General features: G+C 47.0%; 1 long non-coding RNA gene across 1 annotated transcript; it reads right to left on the bottom strand.

Moving 5' to 3' along the window:
- Window positions 1-3,244: 3,244 nt before the first annotated feature.
- LOC129382825 (uncharacterized) lies at window positions 3,245-4,395 on the bottom strand. Its single transcript, XR_008610861.2, has 2 exons — window positions 4,065-4,395; window positions 3,245-3,350 (listed from the first exon to the last, which is right to left on the bottom strand). It is a non-coding gene; the product is annotated as an uncharacterized lncRNA (long non-coding RNA).
- Between the last annotated feature and the right edge of the window lie 4,954 nt (window positions 4,396-9,349).

Genomic DNA, 9,349 nt, shown 5'->3' with positions numbered 1-9,349 from the left:
TGAGCGGCGGCGGCGGCGACGGCAGATCTCTCGTAGCGTCGTTCAGTAAAGCGCAGGACGGAAAGAGGCATGCCAGCACATGTCAGCACGCCGGTCCGCAGCTCGGTTGGCTCGGTCTCCGCCCATGACGTCACTCTCGCCGGTTCTCTCCTCTGCCAGCGTCCTCACCTGGCGCTCCGGGAAGCGATGGGGGCGTGTCCGCGCGGGTGATTTAGAAAGCGATTTCCGCCCGTTATATTAACAAAACGAAAAAAAAAAATTCAGAACCGTAAATTATTAGGTCTGTTCTTCCCAATCCCAGCAATTCATAGAAATTGAAAACCGTTTCAGCTTCCCTTTAAATCAGTATTCACCACGATTGTACCTTCAGCAGAGTGGCTGAAATGTAGAATTGTGGACTGCCACTCTTTTGATCGTATGTTTGAATCCTCGCAGCACAATGAGAACTTTATTTGCAATATTCTAGCAAGAAATTCGGGAATTCCAGTGACAACACCAGTAGACATCGGAACAACCAGGGGAGTTAGCCCATAGCAGCTATTGCTGTAAAAAAGAAGACTGGCATAAGCACAAGAATTGGGATGGGCATACTAGATGCCTTTGTTCTGGTAGTGGTCCACTACTTTGGTGCTACAGTTAATGATCTCCACTGTCACTGGACATAATAAGACTTCTTAAATTATACACTCGCGCACCCGCCGCCTCTGAGGTCGCCTAAGTGGACATACTATGCTGGCTGATAGCGGCCCCCTCCCACTTTTAGTATGCTTCGCCGCACAACTAAGCTGTACTGCGGCGAAGAAGCCGTACATTTGTATTGAGTGAATAAACAAATGGTTTTTACAACAGTACAGAAATAAACGCGCACCATGCATCATTCTACCACACGAAAGAGCGTCGCAACATACGGTAGCTGATTCACACAGGCCGTGTAGCCCACTTATCAGTCGTAAAGGGCATTATGGGTAATTCAACATTTCAGACACACATATGTGTTTATGTTTACGTTCGCACTCCTTGCGTAATAAGACTCCCAGAACTTCCACAATAGAAAGTAATTTAGAACACACAAACGCAAAGAACACTATATGTCTCGTTTTCAACTCGGCCGTCATGCAAACGACATATAGCGCGGAAAAGCGTGAACATGCTGTGTGTTAGCGTCGTAAACATCATACTAGGCAAGGAGCTAGCACACAACAATCCCGCGACAGCCACTAATGAGACCAAGACGGGAGCACATGTCTGTGAACGCGCAAACCCTAAGCCACTTTGCTCCTCCGCCACCCCCGCTGCATCAATCGTTTCATGCACAGCACACCAAACACACATTCAGCGCTGAACAGTGGGCGGTCGACGCAGTTGCATTTACATGACTTGCAGCGAGCAGCACATGCCTCGATGTCCGTTAAGCAAAGTCGGACACGGCGACGCCACATCGCGGTTCGCAGAACTTCGCTGCCGAGGCGCTAGGCCACTTCGATATGGTGGCTAGGCCACTTCGATATTTCAATTGTCACCACCGCCGGGTTCTCAAGAAAGCACGGGTCACACAACGCAGATTCTGTAGTGCCAGAGCTCATCGAGGCCAAAGCCGCATTGCCGCACCGCCACTACTCACGGCTTTCCGCCAAGTAACACAGAACCTACAACCAACACACAAGCAACGCACGCACGATTACATGAGCAATGTTGAACAACGCGCGGTCCAGAGAACGATCAAGCCGAGGACGAACACGCCACGGCGTCGCTCGGCGCCAGCATCGCGTAGTGTTCCTGTATATGCTCCCGCAGGGAGCAGAGTTGCGCATAGGTCCGGTTTATGATCCAGCCCTGCAGTGAAGCCACTCCTCGCGCGCGCAGGAGGCAAATGCCGCGCGGTCAAGTCAAGTTTATTTACAACATGTACAAAGTACACTGTTGAAGGCCACCCTGGCAAGAAAGCTGTAAACATACAGCTTGACGAGGCCAGGGGGCCACCACCAGGCAACATCAGCATCGCACACATCCGCAGTGCAAACAATAAGCTTTCGTAAGTAACTTCAGTAATACAACACGTGGTATATATCCACTTCCCTGGGCATGAATAGATCTTCATACATGCATAATCATTCCGAGCGCATTGAAATTCGGGTGAATAACATCAGCGCCAGGGAAATATATACTGTTACACTTTAAAAAATGAACATTATTAAAAGCAATAATTAAAAGGAAGTTAAACAACAGTAAAGAATGTGCAAGTGCAACTTACAAGAAATGAAATGAATATACATGTGACGAGTACATTCTGAATACGTATGAAAACCAACTAAATTACAAATTTTAAACAGTCAGGTGAAATTTATCAAAGACAAAGATATCGCGGAATAGCATGCGTGATAGAACCGTATCTCCATTTACACACTTCTGCAGTTGATTTAATTGCGCGGGTACGTTGTATGTCAGGGTTTGCATAAAGTAATTCGTTCGATGGTGCCTTATCATCCATTTTTCCGATCCTCTTGTTACACGGGTGCTGGGTCGTTCCATTTGTGTTCCATTTGCTTGTTCGTCTGCTGGTCGCGAGCTACACGCGGCAACTGTACGCAAGCGCTGAGCAAGGTGAGACTTTTTAATGCAGGCAAAGCTCGAACGATTGGCGCAGACGGAGAGGCGCCAACCCACCGAAAGTTTTAATTTGTGTGTACATATATACACGCACATATACAAACACACGCACGAATGTACATATAAACAATAGCCCTCCCCCCCCCCTCGATCCCTCGAAATAAAATCCTGACTACGCCCGTGGCTCGAACAGCTGAAAAGTTCGCGTGCAAACGCGCATTACCTTGCAACAAAAAGCGGTGCAATGTTTTTCAGCACGTATATGAAGTTTTCTCGCGGAGTCGGAAGACAAGAAATGTTTTCGACGGTGTTTAAAGAAAACTTCACACACGTGTGATAGACAATTATGTGAGCACATTTTGGCTGTCGAAACAAGACGAATAATCAATGTCGCCAACAGAACTATCGTGCCTGCAATTATGGCAGTGACCGTTGGCCGTCATTCATCACTAAACGTCGTTCACAGCAACTGCGCGTTTTCTATATATACGGTGCAGGCGCGTAAATTTAAACGCATTTCAAATGTCCACGTGCGCACATCTTATGCAAAGCTTATTTTTACGATTCATACCGCAAACTTAACAGCTGCTTCGTAGCAGCAAATCTGCAAATGGAAAAAGATTGAAGAGGCACGAGCTTCTAGATCAAATTTATTTCGTACAAGGGAATGGATGAGCAATGGCTGGTAGTAGCAGGAGATGAGTGCTGGTTCTTGGAGCCTCGGGGGGAAGAATTCAAAGCCACTGGAAAGGCAACAAGTTATTAAAAGTAACAACAGGTTATTTTTATTGGACTAATCACATAAGATGACAAACTGGCAAAGTAATTATTCACACATTACAGACTGTAATATGACAGCACATCGTTCTTTATCTCTTCATACTACTCAGGTTAATTTACTATAACACAGCGCTTACTAAACGTACAAAAATGATTTTGCATTCCTCACGTCGACTAAGGCTGATCGAACAAGCGACATGTTGCGGGCGGTAAATGCTGAAGCTATCGTAGCTGTCTCATAAGCAGGAGCGCACGGTGTCTTCGCTTACTACAAAACAATGAACACCAGCACAGCAATCGACTTTACATGAAAATTCAGAACGCCGACAAATTTAAAAAAAAAGAACGGTGCAGAGAAAAGCCAGGGTGCAGCGGGCAAATTGTACCTGCTGGCATTTACTCTGTTCTGAACACACTTTTCTGGAGCCGCATAGTCAGAACAATCGTACAAGCAACAAAGCGAATTGAGAGTGTTGGTAAGTTAACATTCTTGGCGTATATGTGCAGCGCGACACAGACGTGCCGTCCTTTCTTTGTACCGTGTCTGTGTCGCGCTGCACATATACACAAAAAATTGCACAACTGAACAACTTCTCATGCCAGGCGTACGCATTTCAGCGTGTACAAGAGTGTTACTCGAGATAAATGCCACTTTAGTGTAAACAAGCTGAACTCACCTCTGTAAACAAGGCGAACGGACCTCGCATATCCCGGTCCCTTTCGGAGCCGGCCGGTCTCGTCCGTCCGCACGGCACCGCGTAAATAGCTTTGCCACCTTCCGTGCGATTTGCGCAGTTTGGTGCGCTGCAACCCGTCATACTTGAATACAAGTGTCAAAATGATCTGCTTCGTAGCACTTCACCAAAGTCATTAACTTAATATCCTCGAGTACCATACCTGCAACCCGGAGCCGATTGTTGCTACGCACGCTCGCTCGACGGTCCGCTGATTGCAATTTCGGTAGCACTGACAGAAACGAGTCGGCGCCGTTTCCGTAAAGTTGGCTTCGGAGCGCGCAGTTGATCATTTGACGTCATTTTGCGTCACGTGATTGCGCTCGGCGAATAGCGGTGCGAGCGGCGCCGGAAAAGGTATGCGCGACTCTGCTCCCTGCGGGAGCATATACAGGAACACTAGCATCGCGCCTTCTCAAAAATCCCTAAATGATGCTGTCCCTAGGCACCTAGGATCAGGTCACGTGAGGAATTTTTGTACGACAAATAGACGCACGCCCCAGGCCGCGCGCACTCTCAAGTTCAACAAATGGCCACAGAGGGCGAAAAATCAATCAAGGCGTGTTTCAGCGTAAGCGCGCAAGTGGAGCTGCTGTAAATTGGTCGAATACATTAATTGGTGCTTTTTCTGCTAGGGGCGCTGAACATGCTGAATTTTTTACGTTACACAAACCATTGACATAAACAATCGAGGTGTCTAAGAATGTTTTTTTACCTCAGGCAAATAAGCAGTTGATTCTTTTAAAATTCTTTTGTTGAAGCTGCTTTTTAGTCAGCGTCAAGGTTTTTGTACTTGATTAACAACCGACAGCCTATTGGTATCGATGTGTTTCCTGGCCGTTGGCGTTCGAATACTACGGCGGTAAAACATTTTCGAAAGCATGCTGGTTTTGTCTGCGAGTCATTGCATAGACTTGCTGTAATGAGGTCTACTCTAGGTAAAAAATAGTGCCTCATTTTGTTTAGGCGTTGATTATCATAATGAATGCGGCGGAGGTTGAGGGAGTACGCTTGAAGGTACGTTTTTATGCCGTCGATCTCCATAACACCGTAAGTACGCAAACCGATGTCACAGAACACCCGATGCATCATTGTGTGTTTTCCGTCATCGCTTGTTTGCTGCACGCCTACTAGTTCTTCATTTCTTCTTCAAGTGTTGTATCCTCCTTTTGTCCTTGTTCTCTTGTGCTTCACTTACAGTATGTCGTTCCGTCAACTGTGATGCGCATTTGCAAAACCAATACGTTTGATAAGACGCAGTGGTTATCATAATTTCACTACACATGTATTAAGCTGGCACATATGGTTCAGATACAGATACCTGTATGCGGACTTGCACGACGTTGATGCGGAGATTAGAATAATTATGACACCCGTAAGACCAGAACACGCTAGCCTCGCACCCAGGCTAATCGAACGCATACTCTCGCACCCGGATTGGCCGGTCGACCAGCGCCATTTTGTTCTGGGCTGCCAAAGCGTGTTCGCCGGCGACCTGCAGACATGGCTAGCGCTAGCTCTAGGACTCCAAAGTGCGGAAATGTGCCCGTTCACGCGAATCCAAAGTACAAGAAGTCATCTGGGCATCGTTGCGTCGTGTTTGGATGCCAAAATAACCAGCGGAAAAGGAGCAGGTTGCTTAGCGCTGTTTGCGAAGAGCACAATACACGTAGGGAATCGTGCCGGTGCGTTGTTTTCAGCCTGCACCGATTTCCATCCGCAACGAAGAATGACGAGCTGCGCCACCGGTGGATAGCTGCAGTAAATAGGAAGAACTACCAACCCAGTGAAAATGCACGAGTGAGCATTCGATCTGTATATTTTGGTGCCACGTTCAACTTTGCGCCCTACGAACGTAATATGTGTAACACGCAGGTTTGCTCCGAGCACTTTCTGGACAAGCTCACAGAGCAGAATCCCGCGCCGGTGCTTCGCCTTGGCTATAACAAGAAGGCAAGCCTTTTCGTGTTTTCATTCAGGCAGAGCTCCCGACGGTTAAGCGGAACAGTTGAGTTTGCGGTTAGCGATACTTGCAGCTGCTGCACGGCATGACCATTAAGCGTGAACGACAAGTTGTAAACGATAGTATGTTGCCCTGCTGGTGAGCGTTATTGCTAATGAAAGTAAAACGAAGTCTGCTCGTCACGTAGCATGCGTCGACAAAAACGTAAACAACGACTGCTCGTCGCCGAAGGCGTTCTTGCAGCGCGCCTGTCTTTACGAGCTGGTGTTGCAGGTGTCATTCGTAACGAATTCATTTGAGCTTCCTGAGCTCTGAACTGCGTGCGGGCTGTTATGCAGGGCAAAGCGCAAAATTTTTCCGTTCATAAGGCGAGGAAAATAAGGTGCTTAATTATTGTTGTATTTTGTAACAAAATTTGGTCGTTCTCACCAGTTTCTTTTACTGTTTTCTAAGGGAGCGCTAACAATCCGATATGGCCTCGCACAAGCGAAACAGGTCTGATACCAGGTAGCTGCAGTTGGTGGGGCTAATTTTGTGGAATACAGGTGCGGTTGTTGTCTTGTACCAAAGGCTTCCCTGATGATGCAGCTTTAAGTAGGGATGGTAATTTTATGTGCCCTGTCATGGTTTGTGCAACTGTACAAAACCTGCATCCGTCATGCTCGCCCTGTTATATGGGCTTTGACTGCACATGTAGTTGAACATTATAACTACTGTAGTTCCTCATTTTCCAATGAGTGCAGGTTTAGCATCACATATGCTGCTTGTTCGAGTACTGTAGGCTTGTGTTCTTCATGTTGTACTCTTAAGGGGTTGCACGATACAATTGGCCTGGTGCATTTTCTATTTCATGTTGAGAGGACTTTATGTCTTCGCAACAGTGATGGCATGGGAAAGAACTACAGCCCTTCTCACTATAACATATATATTGTTTTCAATGTGCAGGTGGTGAAGGGCAGGCGTCTGCTAATCAGGCAGTCAAACGACCTCGCCAGTTGGTTGCCAAACGCGGCCAACCCAGTAGTGACCATGACAAACAAGACCAAACTGAAAGTGCAGAGGACAATGTTCTGCGTGCTTTAATAAAATGTGGCACCAACACAGCTGTAAAATCCTTCACAGGTTACGTGCTTACGTGGTTACCCGATGTATTCGCTTCTGCAGTCTCCACATCACTCAGTGTGGCCATTGCGGACTTGCATGAGGTCTTGAAGTTTGATTGAATCGAGACAGCGAAAATGACAGGCTAGAAAAAACGCGAAACACGCCTTCCGCCCAGCTAAAAAGCCCAAGTTTCGCTTTCGCGCCGGGCCGCATCTCCCGGCGTGGCAGCCCAGGCCTGCTACTTCGCGGCGCTTGGGATAGATGGCACGACCGGCGCTCATCAATATGGCGGCGCGCTTTAAATTCAAGGTGTTCTGGTGTATATGTAGGCGTTACGTTTGCCACACAGCAACCAAACTGGCGGGAGCACGATCGAGGCGCAGCAGAATACATGTAGCGCTAAGTCATATGGAGTTAAGGCACACTCTGAACTGACTTTTAAGGGCATCCCGAGCGGTTTTTCGTTTATTACGCCGCCGTTACCCTGAGTTAAATTGTGCCGCCGCGCTCCAGCTGTTGCATTTCGTGTAGGGCTACTGACAGAATGCGGTTTCCAGGTGGCACGATGGCCTCGACTGGAATAAACGCACACGACACCAAAGATTGAGTAAGCCTGAAAATATTTTATTTGCATTTTACAAGTACAACAAAAAGCACACGTCTACGCATCCACACAAACGCGGTTACATAGTCAAGAACATAGTCAAGAAATGGCTCAATAATAAGGGTAGCACAAACGCACAAGAACGAAGACCTAAGCTACAAAACGTACGGTCGGCTGCTAAGTATGATCATTTCCCTGTCACCGCGTGTCACTTTTATACAGCATCTTTACAGCACTACCAGGCCGGGTAGTTTGGCGGAAAGAACGCAACAGCTTATACGGCCGTCAGCTGCCTAGCTATTCCTTACGGGTGTCATAATTATCCTAATCTCCGCATCAACGTCGTGCAAGTTCGCATACAGGTGTTTGTATCTGAACCATATGTGCCAGCTTAATACACGTGTAGTGAAATTATGATAACCACTGCGTCTTATCAAACGTATTGGTTTTGCAAATGCGCATTACAGCTGACGGAACGACATACTGTAAGTGAAGCACAAGAGAGCAAGGACAAAAGGAGGATACAACACTTGAAGAAATGACGAATTAGTAGGCATACAGCAAACAAGCGATGACGGAGAACACACAATTATGCATCGGGTGTTCTGTGACATCGGTTTGCGTACTTACGATGTTATGGAGATCAACGGCATAAAAACGTACCTTCAAGCGTACTCCCTCAACCTCCGCCGCATTCATTATGATAATCAACGCCTAAACAAAATGAGGCACTATTTTTTACCTAGAGTAGACCTCTTTACAGCAAGTCTATGTAATGACTCGCAGACGAAACCAGCATGCTTTCGAAAATGTTTTACCGCCGTAGTATTCGAACGCCAACGGCCAGGAAACACATCGATACCAATAGGCTGTCGGCTGACGGTGGTTAAGCGAGCACAAAAACCTTGACGCTATGACTAAAAAGCAGCTTCAACAATCAAATTTAAAAAAAATCAACTGCCTATTTGCCTGAGGTAAAAAAGCATCCTTAGACACCTCGATTGTTCATGTCAATGGTTTGTGTAAATTAAAAAATTCAGCATGTTCAGCGCCCCTAGCAGAGAAAGCACAAATTAAAGTATTCGACCAAATTACGGTAGCTCCACTTGCGCGCTTACGCTGAAACACGCCTCGATTTATTTTTCGCCCTCTGTGGCCATTTGTTGAACTTAAGAGAGTGCGGGGCCTGGCCACAGTACACCCAGGCCCCGCACACTCTCAAGTTCAAGAAATGGCCACAGAGGAACACAGGAAAAAACCATAACAGTCAAGGGGAAGAGAAATGCAGCCATAATGAAGCACAGAGCGCTATGGGGATACAATAGGTACGAGGTCCTCCGAGGTATGTGGAAAGGGGTAATGGTTCCAGGACTTACTTTTGGAAATGCGGTTGTTTGCTTTAAATCAGGGGTACAATCAGGACTCGACGGGAACCAAAGGTCAGTGGGTCGCCTCGCATTGGGCGCTCACGGGAAGACTACAAATGAAGCTGTGCAAGGGGATATGGGCTGGACTAGTTTTGAAGTGAGGGAAGCTCGCAGTAAAATTGAGTATGAA

This window comes from Dermacentor andersoni, chromosome 6 (assembly GCF_023375885.2).
Source record: "Dermacentor andersoni chromosome 6, qqDerAnde1_hic_scaffold, whole genome shotgun sequence".
Taxonomy (NCBI): Eukaryota; Metazoa; Arthropoda; class Arachnida; order Ixodida; family Ixodidae; genus Dermacentor; species Dermacentor andersoni.
This window is presented reverse-complemented; position numbering and strand designations above follow the sequence as displayed.